Raw genomic sequence first — 12,209 nt, 5'->3', positions numbered from 1 at the left:
ATATGAACATTATTCTCTTTGGGACTGCCACTGTACCACATCCATGCGGAAACTCTGCATGTCATTACTGTTCTTTTGAGTCTCATGTTTCAGAAGCATGTTCATTTCACTGCCACAGCAGATTCCCCTAATTGCTCTCTGTAATTGTATAGTTTAGCCCCTTTTAGGAACCTAGACTTACGACATACCTTACAATTTTTTTAAATCGAGCACTTTAATTCCCAGAATGTTAGCTTTCTTAACATATTTAATACAATGAAAAAAAAATTTACTTATCCCTGAGTCCTATACTTTCAAGGCTCAAAAAACTTTTCTACCCATGCTATGCTTTTTAAAATTATTTTTGTTATGATGGTTTTTTTTTTTTTTTTTTTTGAGAGAGAGAGAGAGCACGTGTGCATGAGTGGGTGAGAGGGGCAGAGGGAGAGAGAAAATCTTAAGCAGGCTCCACACCCAGCAAGGAGCCTAAGGAGGGACCTGAACTGATCCCATGACCCTGGGGTCAGGACCTGAGCCAAAATCAAGAGTCAGACACTCAACCAACCGAGTCACCTAAATGCCCCTTAAGCTTTCTTTGAAGTTTGTTTTTTTTTCATTTCTTTTAATGTTTATTCACTTTTGAGAGACAGAGTGAGTGGGGGAGGGGCAGAGAGAGAGGGAAACACAGGATCCGAAGCAGGCTCCAGGCTCTGAGCTGTCAGCACAGAGCCTGAAGTGGGGCTCGAACTCACAAGCTATGAGATCATGACTCACAAGCTATGAGAACTCACAAGCTATGAGATCGGACGCCCAACCGACTGAGCCACCCAGGCACCCCTGAAGTAAGTTTTCATTCAAATTCATGGAGCACCAAAAGGTAGTGAGATACTAAACAGATAAGTATACTGATTAAAGAAAAAAACAAAAAACAAAAAAAACAAAAAAAAACAAAAAACTAACATCGCACATAGCGATGTGAAAAGCGGTAAAATTAAGACTCGGAAATGAAAATCTTCCCGCTGATGTGATCTGAAGAGAAAGATCAGTGAGAAAAATTGCCTATCACCCCAAAACATAAACGATATTCAGCATAAAGTTCAAACTAAAATACTTGAAAATAAACCAAATAAATGCTTATTGAACATCTATTATGTGCCAAATACTTTGCTGTACAAATGAGTCTGCATTATGAGTTTAAATTAACATGGCCCTTAAGCTAGTTGAATTCCTTGGCTGATTTATTAGAAAGGGAAGGACAGTTCTGTGGCAGGTGTCAGTACTCCTGGGCTCTAGCGCATGTCAGAGATGGTGCTCCAATCTGGCTCTGCGAAGTACTAGGTGTGTGACCTTGGGCAAGTTATTAGGTTCCAGTTTTCTCCTATGTAAAAGAGAGGACTATAATAGTATGCACCTCACTGAGTCCTTCAGGAGAATTAAATTAGGTATTTCATGAACGGTACTTAGCATGGTACCCAGCACATAGTAATCACTTAATCTTAACTACTATTAGAAGCAGTAAGAAGTAGTTTATTGGTATTATCATTTTAATCTAGAATCTGCAGGGCTAAAATGCACTCTCCAGCTGCTAGTGGTTTTCTGAATGGTACAGTGTAATTCTCCATTAAGTCAGGGCCTCCCACCTTCTTGGAGCTAGAGTAACAGAATCCACTAAGAATAAACCATATAATCTACATTAAAAATCCAGTGTTAAAAATATTTTCTATGTTCTATAGAGTCACTATATCCTTATATTCTCGTGATGCGAAACATCAACTCAATGAGCATTGCTTGATTTGGCTGCAGCATTGATGAGTTCCACTTAATAAACCTTTACAACAAAGGCTTCTGAGTCCCTATGCAAGCCACGGTCACACTCCATTGTGACAGAAACCCTATATTGCAGGACCAGAAGAAAAACTAAGTTATAGCTATAGTCCTCAAAGTTCTTTTGTTCTAAGAACCTGAAACTAATGGCCTCTTTGTTGCTAAATTCCACATACACTTTTCCATCCCTATCTTACTTAACCTCTGCAGTGTTTCACACTGTTGACCACTTTCTCTTTCTTGAAAAGCTCTCCTTTCTGGCAGCTCCGTGGATTCCTTTCTCTTGCTCCCACACTTAAATGTCAATGTTCCCCAAGACTTTCTTATTCTTATTTTGTAGGGATGGATGCAAGGTGAAACGCCTAAATGGGCCACAAGGGTGGGACAGGGACAGACTTTGCTCCTCTAAAGGTGGCTGACTCAAACCAGTTCTAGCAAGTTGTTGTGATATTAAAAAAAAGAAGAAAAGAGACAAATGCAGACCCAAGGTTTCTAAATCTTAGCATTTTCAAAAGGCAAGAAGCCAGATTTCCCATTAAATTGTTAAAATAGAGATGCGTGACCTCAAGCAAGTTACTTTATAAATCGGTTTCCTCATCTATGAAATGGCAGTGATAAAGTCACAAATTTTACATAAAGTGAATAAAACAAAACATTTCTACAGCCCCTCGTTTTATCTTCCACTCTACATCTACCCCAAGACTACAGGTTATGATCCCAAGTTTAGTTTGAAAACACATGTACAAATCGTAAACACACCTAAATGCATTCTTCTGGAGAAGAATCCAGAGTCCATCAGATTCCCCCCAAAAGACTTCAGAACCAGACTAAGCCAAATGTTTCTGCTTCTACAGCTTTAGCTGTCATCTCCATGACACGATCCCCAAATCGACATCTGGCCAACCTATGCAGACCACTTTACCTCTGTGACCAGCCTGTCCACTGACTTGTCTCCATCTCCACTGTCATTCCCAACACCTCAGTTCAAACCTTCCATCTCTTCTTAGCAGCTTCCTCTCTGGTCTATTCCAGTCTTGCTCTCCTTCTCTCCAATCTTTGTACAACTCAGATCCTCTGAAACGCAAATAATTTATTTGGCCAAAGCCCTTCAGGGTCTGCTCACGAATGTAAAAGGAATCCAAACTCTGGAGCCCATCACTTAAACTCCCAAGGACCTGACCAGGCTGACCTCTCCCCCTCCCACTATTTATTCCTATTCCTACAACTCCTACAATTTGCAACACAGAATACTCTTTTGTCCTCAGGCATTTATTCCTACTAGCAGGTCCCACCTCTCCAAATGCCTTTCTAACTCCTCCCATTCGCTTAGGGCAGAAACCCTAAAAGTCTAGAAACCCTGGAAAGTCCTTCTTTTCTTTGAGGCTTACCCCTAGGCCAGAATAAATAGGTTCTCTTCCTCCAGGCTAATCTATCCCTTATCATTTAATGTTGTAAATGTCAGCCTTTCCCCCCCCCCCCCACCCCTAGACTAAAAACTCCTCAAGGGCAGAGAATGTGTCGCAGTATTACAAGGCCACAGTGACCAAGAGGAAACTAATCTGGTAAATGAATGAAACAGCACTGGTTCTGGCAACTTCCACCATCACCCCAGGTAAACATCCTACCCTCCTAAGGTGAGCCCACCAAAGTCACAGACTTCCTCAAAGCTCTGCAGCCCACCCCCCCCCCCCCACACACACACAAGCAGGCAGATAACTACAAGGCTTTCAAGGGAGCAGCTGGAAGTAAAGTAAACCCGCTTTCGATGCCCACTGGAGTACTTACCAGTCCTTTACATCTGCCAACTCACAGAATCCAACGGCTATACCACCATCAAGCTGCTGAAACTTCTATGAAAATCCTGCTAACTTTTCAGTGGCACAAAAAGGTATTTGCCACATGAAGGCAATTATAATATTCTATCTGTACTCAAATACAGTATCAGTATTAAATTCTTAGTATTGGTAATACATACGGAGCCAAGAGCTTCTTGACATTGAAAACACATCCATAATAAGAAGAATCTTTAGAGGAAAACATTATATAAAAGTCACGCACCAGGCACCATTTTAAAAACTATGCACAACTCCTCATTTAACTGTCACGGCAACCCTATGATAAAGGTATTATTATCACCCCTTTTCACAGATGAAGAAACCGAGACTTAATGAAATTTGGTCCAAGTCACGTGAGATTCCAGGCCGCTCTGAGGTCAGAACCCAAACACTTAACCAACATGAAACTACACAACACTTAAATGCAAGATCCTAAGATTCAGCTGCGTGCACATCCAATCACACAAGGAGAGAAAACACAACCAAAAATGTTAACAGTGGTTATACCTCTGAGTGTGATAGACAGGGCCGAGTGGGGTGAATATGAGCTAGTATAACTTGTAGTCAGAAAAAAGCAAACAAATAGAAGAAATGGTATTTAGATGGTTTAAAAAAAAAAAGGTTAAGGTGGGTTAGGAGAATAGTTAATGAGCACCTACCAAGAGCCAAGCACATAGGCCATCTCATCTAATCCTTACGCCAAAAAATGTTCTATTTCCGTTTTACAGATAAAGAAACTAAACATTAAGTAATGCTCCCAGTGGAAGAGCTGGGATCAGAACCCAAAGCCCAGTCGAAATGTGCCTGACTGCAGGATACCACACGACAACTAAAATTTAACCGAAAAGCCGTTCAAAAACAAATCACATTCTGGGAAAGAATCAGAACCAAGTAGCCTGGCATAATAAGTGCAAGGTGAAAAAGAACAGAGGCCTAAGGTTTTAACTTGAAGCTTTAGTCACTAGTTATCTCTGAAAGTGTCTCAAAGAGCCAGAAGCATTGTCTAAAACTAGCCATCACAGGGAGGACCCTGGGACAGACCTGTACCTGATGGAGTGGGAAGGAGATTCCATTGCTGTTTGTTTTGCAAAGCAGAGTCGTATTAGCATAAGTTAAATGGACTTAAATGTGACTCCATTGTCAAAGCAGCAGAGTATCTGCTTTGGGGACAATTTGCTGCTTCCAGCCCAGACTCACCCATTCATCTATTGTTTACAAGTTCCCAGGTGTGTGGGGGGAGAAATGAGGTGTTACAAGTCTGAGACTATTGCTAACTGTATTCAGATATAAATGACCTCTCATTACCCAGAACTACTGTTCCAAACCTGGACGGTGAGAGTGGCTAACCCTTAGGGAACATCTGTGGTAAGAATGAATGGATCAGCACTTTTTTTGACAGGACATGTTTGAATGCTCTGACTTTGAAATTTTAAAATCCATATAAACTACAATCTCATTTCTCTAAAATAGCAGTAATATGATTTACTGAGGAAAATAGCTGGGGTGGGGGCCTACACACATTTCCTTATACAATCTTTCAGAAGAAATAAGATGCGATTATTTCACTTACAAGTTACAATAAACATCTACTTTTGAAACTAAATACTTAATAGTGAAACATATATTAATTACCTTAGCAATCTAAAATTAACTCAATATTTGCCCTGAAACTCTTATTAGTTTCAAATAAAATACAACTTTTAAAAGTGTCAAATCTTCCATTCCTTCAAGAATAAAGTAGCCCATGACACAATTAGATTAGGAAATTTCTGTAGGTTTGGGACAGGGTGGGAAAAAGCAGAAAACTCTGGGATTTGTACATACAGTTTTTGAAAGCTTGGGAAAGTGAAGTCGATAATATACCTTAAAGCTAGCAAATTATGGGGCAAAGATTTTTTTTTTTAATCCTAAAATGTTCTAGGAAAAGAGACTCACTGAACGATTTCTTCCATCCAACATGCTCTAAAAATAAGGGCAAGCTATAATAGAAGTAACAATTCTGAGTACACAAGTACATGAAAACGTCCAAGTCAATAAGCAATTTCAATTAATCGATAAAGTTGAACAACCATTAAACGTAATTTGCATTTTTGTATGAAATCCATGCCTCAAATATCAAGCTTTCCTTAAGTAAAATGCTAAATGGCTGGATATCTATCATTGTGGAGAAACAGGAGTTTTATTTTAGGCAGACAAAAGGAAAAGAAAGACACAGAAGAATCATAGGAGGAGTCTCACTTCCACGCCCGACAGGAGTCAGACCAAGTCATGGGTGATCCATAGCTCTGCTCAAGTGCCAGCTTCTCACTAGGTAACATTTGGGGGGGGGGGGGGGTTGTGTGGTCACAATGTGGAACACCTCTGCCCATGAACGACAGCCTGATACCGGGCAGGGCACACACACAGACACACAACATAATGGCCTGGGTCCGCTAAAAAAAGAAGGGGTGGGGGGGAACAAAAAACGAAAGAGGAAAAATAACTTGCAAACTTTTGCCCACACCAGGGGCTGGTAGTGGGGGCAGGGGACATTTAACATTTCCACTTCCATACTAGACGACAACCAGAAGGTGGTTAAGTGTAGCCACAGGAAACATCCCATCCCTGAAAACCAGGAAATCGAGATCTGGAAATTTAAGTTTTTTACTTTTGTTTGTTTGTTTGTTTGTTTTTGCAACTTGCAAAGCTCGTGGCACCAAAATAAAACTAAAATTGAACCCGTTTAAACATAGGGGGAAAAAAAAATACCAAAACCACACTGTGTCAGCTTCGTTCAGTTCCCTGAGGGCTCTTCCACAGACCCTTCTGAGTTGTGGCAATAACAAGTTTCCTTAAAAATCCCCAATTTTCGATGTCTAGGGTCGGACATAATATCACATCAATCCAAGTAGTTATTGTCACAATAAATAAGCCACTCATCCTTAAACTGTAGACCTGGTTTCAGAAGCTGCCCTGCCCACCTCCTCTCCCTCCTCCTAATTTTTAATGCTTCCAAGCGTTCTGACAACCAGGGTCTCCCCCCTCGGGTTCCGTTCGTGTGTCCGATATACCAGACGCTGACCAAATAGGACAGGAAACTCCCACGTCTGGGGGCTGCTCCAGAAATCCAACCCCCGCTAATGACAATCTCCTCACCGCTCCCTTCGTCTTTCCCTGTGCGGGGACCGTCCAGGAAAGGGGGGGCTTGAGACCCGGAGGAGTCCGAGAGGAAAGGAGGGGGCGTGCTTAATCTGAAATGAACACCCCCGGTTTCTGGAGCAAAGGCTAAAAAGGCGATTAGGAGAGCCAGCCCAGGAGAAATACCACCTGAATTTACCTCCTCCTTTCCCACACCAAAAGCCCAGTCACTAACTAATAAGCTGAGAAAATTCCCTGGAAAACTTTTCCAAACGGGCAGAGAAGGCCCTCTCCCCAGCCTGGGGGCTCCTGGGGAATCGGCAGGAGTTTGCAGCCCGGGAAGGGCTCGCCGGGGAGTGGGGTGGGGCGCGGGCGAGGGGTGCAGGGGCGGAGTACCTTCAATGGACAGGAACTGGCAAAGAGTTGCAAAATAGCCGAGTGCTCTCCTCCACGCCCTCGGGGGTCGCGGGCGCTAGGACCAGGGCTCCCCGAAAGGAGGGCAACCCCCAATTCGGGCCTAAAAGGAAACTTTCCGGGCCGCGGCTGCACCTGACTCCTCGCCGCCCCTCCACCCCACCCCACGCCCGCCAGGCCGCCCGCCCCGCCCCGGCCTGGCCGCCCAGAGCGCAGAGGGGAATAAATAAATTCAACTATTACCGGAATCGAGGGTGGGGGGGGGCGTCGGCGAGAGACCAGGGGGAAGGGCCGGGCGGGTGCCCATTCCCCACTCCTAGGCCCTGACGCCCCTGTCCCGGCAACCCGGGCCTGCCGCCCCGCGGGGGAGCCTCCCGGCCGGCGCACGATCGGGCCCCGCAGCGCCGCCGTCCCGCCCGGAGGCCCCGGGGGAGCCGGAGGGGCGCGCGGAGGCCCGGGGTGCCGGGGCAGGGCGCGGCCGCCGCGGGGCCCGCCGGCCCGAGGCCTAGCCGGCTCCCCCCCAACCCCCCGCCCCGGCCCACACCCCCACCCGGGCCCGCGCAGGCCGCGCCGCTCGGCCGGCTCGGGCCCCGGCTGGACCCCCCGCCCGCCTGCCGCCGCCGCCCGTGGGCGCCCCCAGGTCCTGCGGCCCCCAGCCCCCGCCACCCCGGCGCCAGCCCCTCTCACCCTTTCATTCTCTGCCCGGGGCCTGACGCGGGCCGGCGGATCCCCGGCCTCACGTAAGCGCGCTCGCCGCCCGCCCTGCCTGCGCGGCCCTGCCCGCCGCCCTACGGGAGCCCGGGGATGTGGGCCGGGCCTGGGGCCGCCTCTGCTTACCTTTCAGCTGCTTTTTTTTTTTCTCCTTCCCCCCTTTTCCCTCGGCCGGGCTGACAGATCAGAGTGAGAGGCGCTGGCAATGGACTAGGAAGCTCGGCTGCCGCTGCTACTGCTCCCCCCTGGGCTCCGGCGAGAGCCTTTCCCTGTCAAGCAAGAGGGGTGAGGATCATATTTTTATTTTGGAAACTAAAAAGTGCTCCCAGGGTCGGTGATTATTAAGGGGAAATCCCTGAATATACTCTCCAGCCAAGAAGGCAGGGCTGCCGGGGCTGCACAAGAAGAGGCAGCAGCCTCCTACAGCACCACTACAGGCACTGCGAGGACATAACACCAGAGAGCCGCTCCTCTGCCCTCCGAAACGACAACTTTCCTACCATCTTGGAGGCAGAGGAAAGGGGGGCCGGGGGGAAAAGTGCACCCGCTCCCGATAAAGTGCAAATTTCGACTTCTCATCTCTGGAAAAAAGTCCATACCGGCCGTCTACACTGGCGCCTGGGGGAGAAAGCAGGGAAGAAACTGGGGGTGCTTGAGAAACGTTTTCATTCGCACCTCGGGGGAAAATGTTTCTGCATCTTCTGATGGAAAGAAATCTTTACAAGACACAGGTTTTCCGGTGATTATTGTTTTCTGTTTCCTATGTGATTTTTTTCCAGGTTGGTGGCAGTGGCATTTTAATTTTTTTTTTTTTCAGGCTAATAACGATTCTTCTCCGTTGCGGATCGGATCCAAGTTCTGTGTCTGGTGGTCAGTTTATAAATTTGTACTTCAAGAGACTTCATAGCCACTGTATCTTATATTGGTCTATGGATATGTTTTTACATGCATATTTGCAGGTCGCTTTCTATATAAAAATTTGTATTATATATTCCACTCAAAACTGAGATTGCCAAAAGACAATTGTTAAGGGATGTCTTTTGTCTCCTTGTCTCAAAGCTATGTAAATAAAACCTGACTGTCCAGAAAGGCATGATCCAGCTGTTTATTTTTCACAGTGCCAATAAAGGCAGAGATCACTGAGAGGTTAAATACAATTTAAGTATAACTGAGCACATTTCTGAGAATAATCCTCATTCTGTTATGGTCTACCCATGAAGAAAGGTTACTGTAAAACTGGAAATAGACTTGAAAAGACAGCTTTAGATTTTCTTTAAAATTGCTTATTGAGGAAATGTGCTTATTCTACCCAGATATTTGATTTTCTCATTAGATTCTTTAGGGGTTAGATCTTTGGCGCATCGCACATGTTGCTGTCCACTTTCTGTGTCACAGAGTGGAAAAATGTGTGTTTTTGTTAGAGTTGATATGTTGTTGGTTCTTAACTTCCAGTGTGCTGCCAGCTGTATAAATCACTTTTAATATATTGCAGTGGTTGTCACAGATCTACTTTTTTTAAATGAGCACAGCTTACTGGATAAATGGGATCAAAGTTACCCAAAGCTGAGGTAGCACCGAGATCAGAGAAGGGTACCGCCCACTTGCAACAATTCCCATGGACTCTTACTGGAGGAGAATAAGTTACAGAGATATTTTCCTATTTTTGCGAAGAAAGAGAATACCAGAAAAATTATCAGAGGAACTTCTTATATGTTCTACAGGGAATGATGAACTGAATCTTGTACTAAAAGTTATTTTTCTGACATACGTTGGCCAACCGAGTGGGAATGGATTTGTGATGTTAGTGCCTCGAATCAGCAGAATATTTAATTTCTCTCATTTAAAATGTATTGCAAAGCATTTAGAAATGACTGATGACTCCACTTAAAAATGTTTATTTTTTGAGATTCCAAATTTAGAAGAAATTCCCATAAGGTTAAAGTGAGTTCAGATAATGCATGTATCAGATAATTATTATTTTCATGTTGACCCCATCTTTGTCCTCTAAATTTGAATACAGTACCTGAATACTTTGGGTTTTCTTTTTGTGGCCTTTTATTTTTCTCTGTAGTAGAAAAATCTGAAATAATTAAGGTGTAAAGTTAACAGATTCTTTTTTTTTTTTTTTTTTTTTTTTTTTTTTTAAATTTTTTTTTTTTCAACGTTTATTTATTTTTGGGACAGAGAGAGACAGAGCATGAACGGGGGAGGGGCAGAGAGAGAGGGAGACACAGAATCGGAAGCAGGCTCCAGGCTCCGAGCCATCAGCCCAGAGCCTGACGCGGGGCTCGAACTCACGGAGTGCGAGATCGTGACCTGGCTGAAGTCGGACACTTAACCGACTGCGCCACCCAGGCGCCCCTAAAGTTAACAGATTCTTATCATCTTGGAAACCTCAATTGTGAAGTTGTGTTCTATGTACAACTTTTTAAAAAACATTTGGAGAGCAAACACATTGGTCATAACAAGGAAATTACTTCTCTTAACGTGGAACTCTAGTGGACTCAAAAAACGGGTTTTTGAACTTGTTCCTATATATGATGTGACCTTATAGGTATGCTTTACATTTTCAAGAAATTAAGATGTGTTCGCTTTAAGCTGACTGCACCCTTTTATGCAATCCCTCTTGTGACACCCAAACTTATTTGTGTGATAGGGATATGGGATATGGTGCATAATCTTAGCATCTCAGTGTCTTTCTCTTTATAAAGCTTGACTTGTACATGGCTATAATCCATGATGTTTATCCACCAGCTGAGCTAAATAACCCAGACCTGGGGAATTACAGTTTAACCAAGAAAGAAATCTCACTACATTTTGCAATATTGGTGAATTTAATTGGCCAGTATTTCAGGTGATAATTGAATTCCTTTTAGGTGCTATGTCTCCCCAGTTACTAGATGCTAAAGGTGCTAACAAAACTACTGACATAATTAATCTTAAATAACCCTATTTTTGCTCAATAAAATTCCCAATATTCAAATTTGTCTAACATTATTGAGCACCTAGTGCATTTTGGTAACCTTGTTGGACACTTTATGTATGTGCTCTCATTTAATACCCCCAAGAGCTCCAAACAGAGTTATTTTTCCTTCTTTTCTCTCCTCTTTCTCCTCCTCCTCCTCCTCTTCTTTTTCCTTTCTTTACTTAAGTACTGTTGGGATCACTTCTTGGCCCTAAAACTTAATAAAAAGATTTCAAATTCTCCTCTAGAATTTCCGAGGTGCCTGCCACAGCTCTATGTTCTGGATCTGGAAATGCGAAATTCCTGCCATGTGCTCTGTGCCAAAACCAAATGTTGAGTAGCCAGCAATTGGAGCCCTCTTCATCAGTGACAAGTGGCCTAGCTCACCTTTGTGAGCTGGTAACTAAGTCTCTCCATTATGTTAAAGAATGCAAAAAGATAAATATAGTTGCCAATTGAAATAGCACTGTGATTGAGAGACTTCCTCTTGATCCTGAAAACTAACAGTATATGTTGTAAAGTACTAGCATAATTGGAAATGCCACCTGTGGTTGTAAAGTTATGCTGTTTCATAAAGATCTAGTTAACGGATGACAGTGCATCCATGAATGCCAGGTTTACCTTATGTGATACGTGAAGCAATAGTGTCTTTTATTTATTCTGTTAATTTCGGAAGACTTAATTTCACAGTTTGGCCTGTAGGTGAAGTGGGAAATGTTTGCCTTAATATTTTTACTATTGGAATCTTTAATTGATCTGTATTTTGGTATTAATGATTGTAATTTTGTAAAAATTAACCACCTTATTGTGAACATTATAGTGAAGTGAAGAAAATACCACCTGTATATCCTTTAAAGGTCTCATTCATAGATTGTGTGGATTTCAAGTGAAAGAGTTTTGCATACTTAATATTATTAGATATCTTTAAGCAATAAAGCCATGACTTTATTGGCAAATGTTTGCTGACAGAATCATTAAGTGTTTAAAAAGACAAGTGACAGCAGACATGGTTATATAAATTACACATGGGATTTTTTTGGAGGGATAGGGCTATGGATATAAACCTTCCCTAATCATACAAATGTTTTTCCTAACATTTCTAAAAGTGGACTCTAAAGGGGCGCATAGGTGGCTCAGTCGGTTAAGCGTCCGACTTCAGCTCAGGTCACGATCTCGCAGTCCGTGAGTTCGAGCCCCGCGTCCGGCTCTGGGCTGATGGCTCAGAACCTGGAGCCTGCTTCCGATTCTGTGTCTCCCTCTCTCTCTGCCCCTCCCCCGTTCATGCTCTGTCTCTCCCTGTCTCAAAAATAAATAAACGTTAAAAAAAAAAAAGCAGACTCTAAATTCATATCAAGAGTCCATAG

General features: G+C 43.6%; 1 protein-coding gene and 1 long non-coding RNA gene across 3 annotated transcripts in view; one reads left to right on the top strand and one right to left on the bottom strand.

The window, feature by feature from the left end:
* INO80D (INO80 complex subunit D) overlaps positions 1 to 8,079 on the bottom strand; it is a 62,385-nt gene extending 54,306 nt beyond the window's left edge. The window contains exon 1 of one of the 2 annotated variants that reach the window (XM_047083171.1): positions 8,007 to 8,079. The gene's annotated coding sequence lies outside the window, so the exon portion shown is untranslated. Of the gene's footprint in view, positions 1 to 7,151; positions 7,294 to 8,006 lie in introns of those variants that run through there. The other variant, XM_047083170.1, reaches the window with a different exon arrangement.
* LOC124514853 (uncharacterized) lies at positions 7,821 to 8,969 on the top strand. The gene is made up of 2 exons (XR_006962680.1): positions 7,821 to 7,909; positions 8,064 to 8,969. It is a non-coding gene; the product is annotated as an uncharacterized LOC124514853 (long non-coding RNA).
* The last annotated feature ends 3,240 nt before the right edge of the window (positions 8,970 to 12,209 follow it).

The sequence above is a fragment of the Lynx rufus genome, unplaced genomic scaffold (assembly GCF_022079265.1).
Source record: "Lynx rufus isolate CCGP_SWC_20201006 ecotype Redwood Valley unplaced genomic scaffold, mLynRuf1.p SCAF_2, whole genome shotgun sequence".
NCBI lineage: Eukaryota > Metazoa > Chordata > Mammalia > Carnivora > Felidae > Lynx > Lynx rufus.
The sequence above is the reverse complement of the archived record's forward strand: the minus strand, read 5'-3'. Positions and strand labels throughout refer to the sequence as shown.